Source organism: Carassius auratus, unplaced genomic scaffold (genome assembly GCF_003368295.1).
Source record: "Carassius auratus strain Wakin unplaced genomic scaffold, ASM336829v1 scaf_tig00217686, whole genome shotgun sequence".
Lineage (NCBI taxonomy): Eukaryota > Metazoa > Chordata > Actinopteri > Cypriniformes > Cyprinidae > Carassius > Carassius auratus.
Window position 1 is genome coordinate 29,186 of NW_020529187.1, and position 14,556 is coordinate 43,741.

The 14,556-nt window shown below is 40.8% G+C and overlaps 2 long non-coding RNA genes across 2 annotated transcripts; both read left to right on the forward strand.

The window, feature by feature from the left end:
• The first annotated feature begins 828 nt into the window (after window positions 1-828).
• On the forward strand, window positions 829-1,103 carry LOC113102090 (uncharacterized). Its single transcript, XR_003290622.1, has 2 exons — window positions 829-891; window positions 1,037-1,103. It is a non-coding gene; the product is annotated as an uncharacterized LOC113102090 (long non-coding RNA).
• A 7,032-nt stretch (window positions 1,104-8,135) lies between these two features.
• LOC113102091 (uncharacterized) lies at window positions 8,136-8,410 on the forward strand. The gene is made up of 2 exons (XR_003290623.1): window positions 8,136-8,198; window positions 8,344-8,410. It is a non-coding gene; the product is annotated as an uncharacterized LOC113102091 (long non-coding RNA).
• The last annotated feature ends 6,146 nt before the right edge of the window (window positions 8,411-14,556 follow it).

Sequence of the window (14,556 nt, forward strand, 5' to 3'; positions counted from 1 at the left end):
CACTTTTGTTTTCCTCCTTGAAAAAAGCCATCATGGCAGCCAAAGAGATCATGATTGCACTGATAAGTCTACCGTGCAAAAACGCAAGAAAAAAAATTAATGATCTTCAGTTCCCTTTCATAGGTCACTTCAATGCTGCGGTGACGTCACCGGTATGGGAACACCCCTCGGTGTGATGAATGTCTGAAGCCCTATACCATCCCGCCAATCCTATTGGCCAAATATTGCTTGGCACCGCCCCTACGCATGCGTACGCATCGTATACCTGAGTGCCACGCGCTATTTCATTCCTTCAGGAAAGCGAATCATCTGTGCCCTAAGGAAACCATCTCGCGTTCTCATCGTTTTTTCTTCGAGCAGTGTTTAACTCCTCTTCGCGGACGTGATGAGTCAACGAAAGGTAAGAGCCGTATAATGGGTTTATCACGAGGAGGCACTCATGAGAGGTTCGTTAGCAGCCTCTCTACATGTTCTCTCTGTGATAGCCTACGGCTACAGAAAAAAGAATCCGCGCTCTGGAGTGTATTTTCTATAAGTCGCCTCGCGTCTAACCCCCACTGTAGCTGACACAGAAAAGGTGTATTTCTTGCTGAATATTTTGTTACCCTTTTTAAAAGTATTTGTTTGTTTGTTACAAATGTTGTTTAATAATTGAATGTTTATTTGAGTATTGTATATGTTTAACAATTGCCAATAGTGACACCTAATGGTGAAAATATGTAGCATTGTACATATGTAGGTCACGTGGTTTGATAAGCTGCATTGAGCATTGGGAAAGCACGAGGTGATCACGAACGGAGAAGTGTAAGATCGTAAGAAGTAAAAGATTTAATAAGATTGTTTGTTAAGAAGATCTCTAATGTCTCCTGAATCCTGATTGGAAAGCACACGGTATGTTTGTTTGTGTTTTGGTTAATTTTGTGTATAATTTAAGGTATTTTGTGTATTAGTATGTTTAAGCCACATGATTAATCTACAATGTAATGTAAAATGACTTCATCACAAATGTAATTGCAATTTTATTTTTATTCTTCAGTTTTTCACGGTTCTCAGATGTTTGTGATGACAAGGGGACAGACATTAAAACTGAAAATCTGAATCTGAAGGCATCAGTTGAAGCGTGTTTATTTTCTTATCACAGAGAAAAACTTCAGGAGCCGTTATAGTGAAAAATGTGCATTCACATCCTCTAAAGTGCAAGAATTCATCGTAAAAAATTAAGAGTTGCCAGCCCTCGTGGTGATCCAGTTGACCTGGTGGAAAATAGCAGCCGTCAGTGGAGGTGAAGATGTCGTCATTCAAGGGAGCAATGCGATTTCGTCGTATTGAAACTCCATCTTGCTTTTCGCGTGACTGAATTCCTTTCTGTGTAGAAGAGCAGCGCAAGAAGACATTTTGCAGTGACAACCGATAGCCACAAGGCGGCGACATTGCAAAGTTTGGACAATTCAGTCATCAATAAGAGTTGATACCCTTGGATTTGGAGGTCAGACTGTATTTTTTCAGCTTGAAAAATTAATTTCTTGGTTGATGTTGCATTAACATTTATTCTAATTGAAATTGTATGCAAATGGTTGAAAAAAGTTTTTGCATTTAATACTTTTCTGAGTTGAGATTAATGTGTAACTTGTTTAATAATTGACATTGTACAATTTCAATGTGTTTGTACAGCTGGCTATTAGAGTTTAAGGCTGAATAATTTTGTGGTTTAAACCAAGTTACCAACATGGATGTAAATAGATCAGACAGTGTCTTAGACCAAGTCATTCAAGCTCTTGAAGACGAAAAAGCGCAATTAGAGGGGAAATTAGAAACTGAAATTGATGTCTCAGAAAGTCAAAAATATGAAGAACGCCTTGCAGAAATTAATGCAGATTTGCAAGCTAATAAGACAAAACTTCAAGGGTCATCATCACAAGTTGAGCAAGAAGTTAGGCGTTCAGAAAGAGAAAGACGTCCAACAGAAAAAATGCTTGAGTTAAGACGTGATGAGTTAGCAAAAAGAGAAAGGAAGTTTATGTTCACATACTTAAACTTTAAAGCTGAAGCTCAGTTTATCAGATCTAAACTGAAAGAACAATGCTCTAAAACCGAGTTAGGTGATATGATAGTGACTGCAGAAAAAACTTGAAGCAGAGTTAAAACAAACCTATGAGAGTATTCGTGCAATGAACGTCCCATCTCAAGATATAAGAAGGAAAATGGATAGCTGCACTTCAGTAACTAGTGAAGTAACTGTACTGTTGAAAAGACGTTGCGCAGAAGTTGACACCAAAGAGTTTGATGCGGAGGCTGTAAAAGAAACACTCCTCCAGTTACTGCAAAGAGATGACGCCAAGTCAATTTATGGATCAACTGTGTCGAGAGCTGAAAAAGAAAGTCAGCAGGGAAGTCATATGTCAGTAAAAAGAGCGGAAGCAGCGGCACGCTTTGCTGCAAAACGTGCTGAACTAAATCGAGAAAAAGAAATCTCGGCTCAAAGAAAAGAGGTGCTAGCCCAACAAGAGAGGTTAAAAATGCTGGAGGAACAAAGGGATCTTGAAGTCATGGAAGCTGAATATAGTGTGTACGCAGAAGAGGAATCAAGATTGAACGCTGAAATAAGAGAAACAAACGAAAAATATGCTTTGCCTCCATGTCAGCATCCGCTGCAACACAATAGCCATTCATGCACCAAGGTTTCAACCTTTCAACCTTTAGCTCAACCGTGCTCTGAAAATAAGCTAGAGACTAAAGTAGATGAGGTTGTATTAGTGAAAGCACTAACAGAATCCCTGGCAATGACCAAACTTCCAGCTCCAGAGCCATTCACCTTTACAGGTGACCCACTCAAGTTCATTGAATGGCGCACTTGTTTTAAAGCTTTAATTGAAACAAACTGCACAACTTCAGCACATAGGCTCTTCTATCTAAAGAAGTACATAAGTGGAGATGCTCTTAGTGTACTAGAGGGAACATTTTATAGGAGTGATGAAGATGCATACACGCAAGCTTGGGATGCCCTGAATAAACGCTATGGACACCCTTTTGTAGTTCAAAGAGCATTTAGGACAAAGCTGAGTAACTGGCCAAAAATAGGACCTAAAGAATCACTGAAATTGAGGGAGTTTAGTGATTTCCTTATCTCCTGTAAAAATGCAATGCCTCATGTACATGGTTTGGGAGTTTTGGACGATTGTGAAGAGAACCAGAAATTGCTTCAGAAACTTCCTGACTTTATAACAACTCGCTGGAATAGGCATGTCAGTAAAGCACTCGATGATGAAAAGCCATACCCAAGTTTCGCTGAGTTTTCAGACTTTGTGGCAGAAGAGGCACGTATTGCATGTAATCCTGTTTCCTCTCTACATGCTTTAAAACATGCAGATGAAAGGTTAGGTAAGGAGCAAAAACGTTTCAAAGCCAGTGCTCTGATGCAAAATGTTAAACCCATTTCAAAGAACTTTAATGCATTGGAAAGAGAAACCAGTACCAAACTCAACCCTTCTGCTACTCGAGATAAAAGACAACTAGAATGTATCTGCTGTCAGCAAAATCACTTCATATACAAATGTGAAAAGTTTGCGGCAATGCCTCTTGAGGAGAAGAAAAGGTTTGTCATCAACAACAAGATGTGCTTTGGTTGTCTGAGAGTCGGCCATATCTCCAAAAACTGTAGAAAGCGAGCAACTTGCAACATCTGCAGGCAAAGTCATCCCTCTCCACTTCATGAAGAAAGTTTTCAAGGAGGAAAACCAGAAGCTTCATCTGACGAAAGGGCTTCCATTAGCTTATGTAGTGTGGGAATGGACAACTATAATCGCACTTCAATGATAGTTCCAGTATGGCTCTCTTGTGCAACAAAGGACAGCCCAGAAATTCTAGCCTACGCATTGCTGGACACGCAGAGCAGTAATACATTCATCAATCAGGACATCTGCGACAAACTTCAAGTACATACAGAACCTGTGAAATTAAAGCTGTCCACAATGACTGATCGAGCTACGATAGAGGATTGTCAGAGAGTAGATGGGCTAAGAGTGAGAGGCTATAGTTTGCAAGAGTACATTGAGTTGCCACCAGTTTACACTCAAGACTACATTCCCTTGGAACGAGATAGCATTCCTACTTGCAAAAAAGCTCAGAAATGGACCCACCTGCTCAGTGTTGCAGACAAAATTTCAGATCTATTGGATTGTCCTGTAGGACTTCTAATTGGCTATGATTGTCCAAGAGCTCTAAAGCCAACCCAAGTGATATCAGGGAATGATAACGAGCCTTACGCAGTCAAAACAGACTTAGGCTGGAGTATAGTGGGATTCATAGCTCCCAATAGTTGCTCTAGAGATGTAACAGGGTTCTGTCATCGCATATCGGTGAAGGAACTCCCAGCTATAACACCTGCCTCTATAATCAGGACATTAGAAGCTGACTTCCAGGGATACAGATTCAAAAGAGAGGACAATATCTCAGGAGGACATTCAATTTCTTCAACAGTTGGATGAAAGGGTTCAACACAACAGAGAAGGACATGTGGAAATGCCCTTACCTTTCAGAAAGCGTCCTCAGTTGCCGAACAATAAGAAGCTTGCTGTGGTTCGTTTGAGATATTTGAAAAGGAAAATGGAGAGAAGTCCTAAGTACAGAAAGGACTATGTGAGATTTATGGACAGTGTCTTTAGAGATGGAGATGCTGAAGAAGCAACTACCACTGGAAAAGAAGACAGTACATGGTACATCCCACACCACGGGGTGTACCACCCAAGAAAACCAGAGAAAATAAGAGTGGTATTTGACTGCTCAGCCAAATTTGAAGGCACATCTCTAAATGACCACTTACTCACAGGGCCAGACTTAACAAATGCTCTGACTGGAGTGCTGTGTAGATTTCGTGAGCATCAGATTGCTATTCTTTGCGATGTGGAGATGTTGTTCCATCGCTTTCATGTCAATCTAGATGATCGTGATTTCCTGAGATTCTTATGGTGGGAAGAAGGGAACACTGAAAAGGAACCCATGGAATATTGCATGCGAGTTCACATTTTTGGAGCAGAATCCTCTCCAGGGTGTGCGAACTATGGCATGAAATATCTAGCCAGCAAATATGAGAAGGACTACCCACTGGCAGCAAGCTTCATTCGCAAAAACTTCTACGTGGATGATGGTCTTGTCAGCATTGATTCCAATGAGAAAGCCAACAAGTTGATTAATGAAGCGAGAGATGTTTTGGCCAAAGGAAAACTGCGCTTACACAAGTTTGTGTCCAATAGCAGAGAAGTTTTGAATGCAATTCCAGAGAGTGAACGTGCCAGTGTAGTAAAGGATGTTGATCTGAACTACAATGAGCTTCCAATGCAGAGTGTACTGGGAGTAAAGTGGAACATAGAGACTGATACATCCTCATTTAAAGTCGACCTTACTGAAAAGGCTGCTACTCGAAGGGGAATTCTATCAGTGGTTGCAAGTGTGTACGACCCATTAGGTTTTCTTGCTCCCTACGTCTTTGTTGGAAAAAGAGTGCTCCAAGAGATGTGTAAACGAGGAGTAGGATGGGATGAACCTCTTCCCTCTGATCTGAAGCCAAACTGGGATACATGGCTCCATGACTTGGAAAATCTCCAAAGGATTCGAATACCAAGATGCTTCATTCCTGAAAATATGGGCAAAATCCAGAAAATTGAACTGCATCATTTTTCAGATGCCAGCAGTGATCATATATCAGGACTGTTGCTGATGAGCAAGTGCATTGTGCGCTGGTCATGGGAAAGGCCAGAGTAACCCCTACAAAGGTTTTCAGCATACCACGCCTTGAGCTGACTGCAGCCACAGTTTCAGCATCAGTAAGTCATCTTCTTAGAGAAGAGCTAGATCTGGAGATAAATGAGGAGTTTTTCTGGACGGATTCCCAGATAGTATTAGGGTATATCAAGAACGAAGCCAGACGCTTTCATGTTTTTGTGGCTAATCGTGTCCAGAAAATAAGAGACTCTACAGATCCAAAGCAGTGGTTCTATGTGGAAACCAATCAAAATCCACTGTACATCTAGGGGTTCCAAGGTGGCAGACCTAATTGACTCAAGTTGGTTGAAAGGCCCAAAGTTTCTATGGGAAAAAGAAATTGTTACTCATAAAACTTCACCAAAGCTTCTTGTAGGTGACCCTGAGGTAAAGGTCCTGAAAACAGATGCCTGTGTAAGAGACAACTTTCTTGAAAGACTAACAAGATTCTCAGATTGGAATACAGCAATCAATGCTATAGCTAGAATCAAAAGACTTGTGAAAAGAGACAGATCAGGGTTCATTAGTGTAGAAGAGAGAGAGAAAGCAGCTCTTGTGCTCATCAAGGCAGCACAAAAAGAAGCCTTTGAAGAAGAACTGAAATGTCTCAGTCAAAACCCTGCTAAGCTACCGAAGAATAACAGGTTATACCAACTTGATCCTGTTCTCCAGAATGAACTGCTCAGGGTTGGAGGACGGTTAAGAAAGTCTAACGCAGCATTGGAGTTGAAACATCCAATAATTCTTCCTAAGGAAGGCATTGTCACACAGCTGATACTTGACCATTGCCACAAGAAAATTCAACACTTTAAGGTCGAGGTCAAACCTTAAATGAGCTCAGATCCAGTGGATATTGGATAATGGGTGCAAGCAATGTAGTGGCCAAATACATCAAAAATTGTGTTACATGCAGAAAGCTGCGCAGACCAGTTGAAGAACAGCGCATGGCTGACCTTCCAGCTGACAGAGTAGAACCATCACCCCCATTCTTATATTCTGGTATTGACTGTTTTGGCCCCTTCTACACGAAACAAGGTCGGAAAGAATTCAAACGGTATGGTCTGTTGTTTACGTGCCTGAGCTCCAGGGCTGTACATTTAGAAATGTTAGAAGATCTCACTACTGATGCATTTCTGAATGCTTTAAGATGTTTCATAGCAATCAGAGGAGCCGTGCGACAGATCAGATCCGACCAAGGCACAAATTTCGTGGGGGCAAGGAATGAGCTGGAGAAAGGTTTGAAGGATCTAGACCAAGAGAGGATCTCTACCTATCTTGCAAGCAAACAGTGTGATTTCCTTATGAATGTTCCTGAAGCAAGCCACATGGGAGGTGTGTGGGAACGCCAGATAAGAACAGTAAGGAGTGTGATGAATGCTGTTCTGGCACAAGCTAAAGGAAGACTGGATGACACCTCATTAAGGACATTCTTCTACGAGGCAATGTTAATCGTGAATAATCGTCCGCTTACCACTAACACAATAAATGACCCAGAGAGTCTTGAGCCCTTGACTCCTAATCATCTGCTTACGATGAAGACATCAGTGCCTCTGCCTCCTCCTGGCAAATTTATTCGTGAAGATCTGTGCGCTAGGAAAAGGTGGAGAAGAGTGCAATACTTGTCAGAGCAGTTTTGGAGCAGGTGGCGTAAAGAATACCTGGCCAACTTAAGCCTCAGACAACAATGGCACAAACCTAGAAGAAATGTTCAAATTGGAGATGTAGTGATTGTCAAAGAGGACAATGTTCACAGAAATGAATGGAGGTTAGCTAGAGTTGTTGAGACAAGTGCAGATGATGATGGGCTTGTAAGAAAGGTTAAACTCCAAATGGGACAAAGTAAGTTAGGTAAAAAGGGTGAGAGATTGACACAAATAACTCTTTTGGAACGTCCAATTAAAAAAATAGTGGTAATAGTTGAGAACAATTCCTAAACTACGAGTATACATACAGTTGTCTTAACATACAGAGTAGTGTTGTTCAAAGAAAATGAAAATAACTCTTATGTTGAAAGTGTTGAAAGAAGAATGAAAGTTAACTGACAGCTTATAGGAAAATTACAGGCTTAATTGATTTCAGTTAAAAGGTAGTAATTTCATAAATCCTTGTAATTTTGGTGGCAGTGTAGCTGACACAGAAAAGGTGTATTTCTTGCTGAATATTTTGTTACCCTTTTTAAAAGTATTTGTTTGTTTGTTACAAATGTTGTAGCATTGAGTATTGTATATGTTTAACAATTGCCAATAGTGACACCTAATGGTGAAAATATGTAGCATTGTACGTATGTAGGTCACGTGGTTTGATAAGCTGCATTGAGCATTGGGAAAGCACGAGGTGATCACGAACGGAGAAGTGTAAGATCGTAAGAATTAAAAGATTTAATAAGATTGTTTGTTAAGAAGATCTCTAATGTCTCCTGAATCCTGATTGGAAAGCACACGGTATGTTTGTTTGTGTTTTGGTTAATTTTGTGTATAATTTAAGGTATTTTGTGTATTAGTATGTTTAAGCCATATGATTAATCTACAATGTAATGTAAAATGACTTCATCACAAATGTAATTGCAATTTTATTTTTATTCTTTAGTTTTTCACGGTTCTCAGATGTTTGTGATGACAAGGGGACAGACATTAAAACTGAAAATCTGAATCTGAAGGCATCAGTTGAAGCGTGTTTATTTTCTAATCACGGAGAAAAACTTCAGGAGCCGTTATACCCACCATTTCGCTTCTGCGGTCGCTGAGGCTCCGCACGAGGTGTTGGTTAGGGGCGATATGTGCGGCTTGACTATGAATACAGTGATGCACTGGAGTTTTTCCACTTGCTCGCTCTGACTGACTCGAGCGTGTTAATCAGCAGATTTGCTTTTTCAAACTATGTTTGTCCACCGCGGCTTCGAACTCAGAGTAGGCTCTGGCCGGCACATGCAGTTCTCTCCCTCTGAGCGGACAGGAGAAACGCGCCTCCCCTTCCTCAGTGAGCAGTTTAATGTGGTTACCCACGTGGTGGATAAACTATCCCCCCGTGAGCTGCTACCCTTCTTCACAGACCTCCACCAAGAGGTTTCAAGGTCCTGGAAGCAGCCTTAATCAGCGCACGTCATGAACGCTTGCTGACATGGCGGACTGCTGTTATACTCTCTAGCCAAACGGATTGCGCCAAACTCGGCCACGGCCGTGGCCTAAAGTCTCGTCGAAAGCGTGTCGAGGAATGTCTAATCTCGACAAATTTACTTCACTTTATGGCAGCTCTTAACGAGAAAGCCTCTCGTCCTCAATCCCCATGCTCTAACATTGACTGTCTCGCAGCAAAGGCACCTCAAGCTTCATTGGATTGAGCTATCATTTGAGCGCCCCCTCAGACACTCTGCACAATCCAGCCTTCAGAGTTTGAGGGACGGCACAAGAGGCTGACAAAGACGACCAGTTTATAACGGCTCACACAGTTGCCTCGTTCTCGCTAGCGGCTTGGCCCAATGTTTATCTTGTTGGATTAAATCCTGCCCGTGGATATGCTTCAGGATTATACACAACGAAACGCAGCGACTTTGACGCATGTGCTTCCCTTCCTGTTCGCCAGGGTCTGTGCCCTCCACTAGAGAGTGTTGTTGGACTGCTAATTCACATCCAACCCTCTCACTGCAGTCCCCACGCTCTAACATTGACTGTGTCGCAGAAAAGGCACTTCGAGCATCATTGGATTGAGCTATCATTTGAGTGCCCCCTCAGACACTGTGCACAATCCAGCCTTCAGAGTCTGAAGGACGGCACAAGAGTTTGACAAAGACGACCAGTTTATATCGGCTCACAGCTACCACGTTCTCGCTAGCGGCATGGCCCAATGTTTATCTTGTTGGATTAAATCCTGCCGTGGATACGCTTCAGGATTATACACTACGAAACGCAGCGACTTAGACGCATTCGCTTCCTTTCCCGTTCGCCAGGGACTGTGCCCTTCCATTAGAGAGCGCTGTTGGACTGCTAATGCACATCCAACCCTCTCACTGCAGTCCCCACTCTCTAACACTGACTGCCTCGCAGCATCATTGGATCGAGCTATCACTTGAGCGCCCCCCTCAGACACTCTGCACAATCCAGCCTTCAGAGTTGAGGGACTGCACAAGAGGCTGACTAAGACAGCCTGTTTATGACTGCTCACACAGCTGCTGTAATCACGCTAGAGGCGTGGCCCGATGTTCATTTTATTGGATTTAATTCTGCCGCGGATTCTTCTTGTGGCTTTATCCTCCCTCAGGAGAGTTGCAGATTTACAGGCTTTTTCTGTTTCGCCCTCGTGCATGGATTTTGCACCAGGCTCTGTGAAGGTATTGCTGTGACCGAGGTCTAATTACGTCTCTAGGTCACTTCGAACCCTGAGTATTTGCCCTTTCAGAGCGCTGAAGACTTATGTTGAATGAACAGCTCCATGGCGTGAGTCCGACCAGCTTTGTCTGTTAGGAAACAAAATAGAGGCCATGCTGTCACAGAGCAACGCATGTCACATTGGCTGATGGAGACTATCTTTAACCTATGAGGCGCGCAGACTCGCTTCGCCCTTAGGAGTTAGAGCTTATTCCACGAGAGCAGTGGCTTCATCACAAGCTTTTTCAGTGGTTCTTCTATATGATGTCTGTGCTGTAGCAGGATGTTCCTCACCGAGCACTTTTGTCAAGTTTTACAGTCTGGATGTGAGGATGGCTCCTGGCTCCCGGGTTCTGTCCGCTTGAGCAGATACTTTCCTTGGATTCCAACTATCAGGTACGTCAGGCGTGATGGTGTAGGGTTCCCATACCTGTGACGTCACCACAGCATCGAAGTGACCTATGAAAGGGAACATCTCGGTAACGTATGTAACCACGTTTCCCTGAATAGGGAATGAGATGCTGCGGTCCCGGCTGTTCCGTACCTTGATAGCATTTCTTCAGTTCATGATATCTGAGCGAAATAGCGCATGGCACTCAGGTATACGATGCGTACGCATGCGTAGGGCAGTGCTAAGCGCTATTTGGCCAATAGGATTGGCGGGATGGTATAGGGCTTCAGACATTCCCACCGAGGGGTGTTCCCATACCGGTGATGTCACCGCAGCATCTCGTTCCGTATTCAGGGAACCGTGGTTACATACGTAACCGAGATGTCTTCACGGACCTTCGCGGGGTTTAACCAGACGGTTACACGAGTTCCACCAATTCGATGCATCACTCTAGGATTGTGGGATTGTTCAGGATTGTGGATAATGAAGTACTTATCCAAGACATTGCAAATAGAAGGCATTTATCTCAAAACAAGGTTAGTGCCCCATGAAACTTTTGCGTTTATATCAGCATATACTATCGCTTAGTACAGCCGTAGCTGGTTTTACCCCAAATGTCAATGCAGAAATTGTATTGAATTTTTACTCCTGGCAACGGCTGTGGGTGGGACTGTGATGCTCCTATAGTGCTGCTATCAGTATTCTTTTAACATTTATTCATTACCCTTTAGACACAACCACATATCATCCAAATCATCTCCGAGTGGATGGCAGCAAGGATCCAGGATCAAGAGATCATTCTTCATGGAGACTGTTCCACAGGAAGCAGTTTATCCTGGGTGAAAAACTAAACCTGGTTGTTTCAGCATCACTCAGGCAATACTTAATACATTTAAATTGATTTCAGTTGGTTATGTGTTTCAAATGGTGTGACGTCAAGCATGGTGAAATTAATTCTAGAAATTAATTCTAAATAGTAGTTGAAAACTTTTCAAGCGCCAATGCAGCCGTCCTCCAGACAGTATGTCTTATGCAAATACCCTAGCGCAGACGCAGGCAAATCGAGTGCATGCAATACCAGAAAACTAATGTGATTGGCTGTCACTATGAGAAGAGACAGTAATTCTGATCAGATATCAGTGTTGTTTTTTTCTTTTTTTTTATACATTTTTATTTATTAGTATTAATTTTTTACAAAACACACACACAAAAAAAAATTATATATATATATATATATATATATATATCTATCTATCTATATATATATATATATATAAATAAAAATAAAACTCTCTCCACAAAGCAAGATATAACACAAAATGCTTCATATTTGAGTTCACCTTCATTAAGGTTACATCCCCCAGTAACCAAATCCTAGGGTCGGCGTCCAGAGCCTGTCCACAAACCCGAGAGGTTACTGCGATGATGTGAGTCCAGTATGGCTTCAAACGAGTACAACTCCATAGCATGTGCACAAGAGTTCCGACAGAGATGTTACAACTTTGACATTGATCAGATATGTCTTTTCCTAATTTACATAACCTATATGGCGTAAAATGTGTTCTATGGTAAATATTGAATTGAATTTGTCTGTGTTTAGAGGACACCAATTTTGTTTGTGCCAATTCCAATAATCTGTTCCAATTCTCCTCTGTGTAAGTGCACCCAAGATCAGACTCCCACCTTGTTTTATTTGTATAATTGGCATAAGCCGGTAAGTTGTCATTTATGGTTTTATACACTGCAGATATTAAACCTTTAATTCTATTACATTTGGAGTTGAAAAGTAAAGATTCCTCGGGTGTATTTGAAAAATTATCTTTAGTTTGACTCTTGATCCAACTTCTAATTTGTAAATATTTGAAAAAGTTACTTTTATCTAGATCATAAATTTCTAACAATTGGCTGAAACTTAAAAATACATTATTAGTATAAAGGTCACTAAACAATTTTTACTCCTTTTCTCAACCAGTTTTGTAAAATTCCATCCGCTAAGGCTGCTGGGATATTGGGATTGTTCATGAGAGGTGAATTTACCAATAATTTTATGATTTGTCCAACTGTTACGTGCAGGGCCGTTTGAAGGAATTTGGGGGCCCCAAGCAAAACGGACATAGACATCAATTCAATAGTGATTTGCATTGTTGTCTTTTTTCTTCTAATAATATGACAGCGCATACTTATCAGTTTAAACTCTGGGCTGTGCAGGATAACATCTATAATTATAGAACTTGTGGTACCCTGGCTATATAGAGGAAACATCAGCACTGAGAAGTGATGCATCTGTTGATGTTGAGGACGAAGTTGATGGTGTAGCTGGGAAAATAATTGAAACAAAAATCTGAAATTACCGGTGAAATACGTTTTACCATTTCACTGTTAGCATATTGAAAGAGGTTACTATTACCAGATCAGGGGGGCATTAAATGAACAACTAAGTTTCCTTTTTAGTAAAAAATATTTTTATTTTTTAAATGCATAGAATGCAATGCATACATCAAGAATAAACATTTAATTATTAATAATTGTTTATCTGTCTGTACTTGTACTTTGAACAATGACAATAAAGTTGACAGATGAATTAAGTGCATTTAAGTGCCATTCAGGTGGGTTTTTAAATAAAGCATTTTCTGAGATGCACATTAAACACCAAACAATAATTTATCTTTTAATTATTGAAAATTAAGCAAACTTAACTTTTTGTTAAACAAAGGGCATTTACTATTAAAAATAAGACTTTGAAGAAATTTTGTGATTAAACCTTAAATTAAAAAAAAGTAGTAGGCTATGTATAGCCAGTGGCTCTATTGCAATTGAGAAGAGCGTGGGAGAGGAAGGACAGCCCTGACGACAGCCACGCGATAAGGAAAAGGCGTCCGACAGAACCCCATTTGTTAGGATCTGCGATCTGGGGGCGTCGAATAGGGTCCTGATGAAACACAGAAAATTTTCACCAAAATTCATGGTCCTCATGGTCTCAAGAAGAAAGTTTGGTTCTATCCTGTCAAACGCCTTCTCGGCGTCCATAGAGACGATCACGGCAGGGTGATCATGTTTTTTTGTGTGCTCTATAATATGAAATAGTCGCCTAACATTATCTGCACCTTGTCTGTTCTTGATAAAACCTGTTTGGTCTGTATTATTTTTGGGACTACTTTCTCTAAACGTTGTGCAATAATTTTCGATAAAATTTTATAATCAGAGTTAAGAAGGCTGAGGGGTCTATAATTGCTGCACTTTTGTGGATCCTTTCCAGGTTTTGAAAGTAGCGTAATAGTTGCCAACTCCAATGTTTTCGGGAGTGTTTCTTTTTGGAATGCTTCTCTAATCATGTTTGTTAGCGGCGTTAATATTTTTTCTGAGAAAGTTTTGAAGTATTCAATTGGGTACCCATCAGGTCCTGGGGCTCTATTATTTTGCAAGGACTTGATCGCTTGGTGAACCTCTTCTTCTAATATCGCTTCATCTAATAGATTCCTGTCTGTGACTGTGAGTTTAGGTATTGTTAATTTGTTAAGAAAGTCTTTGATATCAGTTTCCGTTGACTCTGTTTTATATAACGTTTCATAATATTTTTTGAATTCCAAGTTTATGTCCTTAGACTCTTCTAAATACTGATCATCATCAGTTTTGATGCATTGTATGTATTTCCCTGTATCTTCTTGCTTTAGCTGCCAGGCAAGCAACTTGCTAGTTTTGTTACCAAACTCATAGTAATGATATTTAGTTCTCACCATGGCTGCTTCGGCTTTACTAGTACAAAGATTGTCATACAGAGTCCGTTTTTGTTTTAATGAACTAAGGGTTTTGGATTGTTTGGTTTGGGCATGTTGGATTTCAAGTATTTTTATTTCATGTACAAGTTGCGGTAATTGGTCTGTCTTTTGTTAATTTTTATGGGATAAATATGAGATAATGTTACCTCTCATATATGCCTTAAGTGTTTCCCAAACAACTGAATGAGAAGCAGTATTTAAGTTAGTCTCCAAATATATATCTAACTTGTCGTTCATATAATTTACAAAATCGGGATCTTTAAGTAGGAAT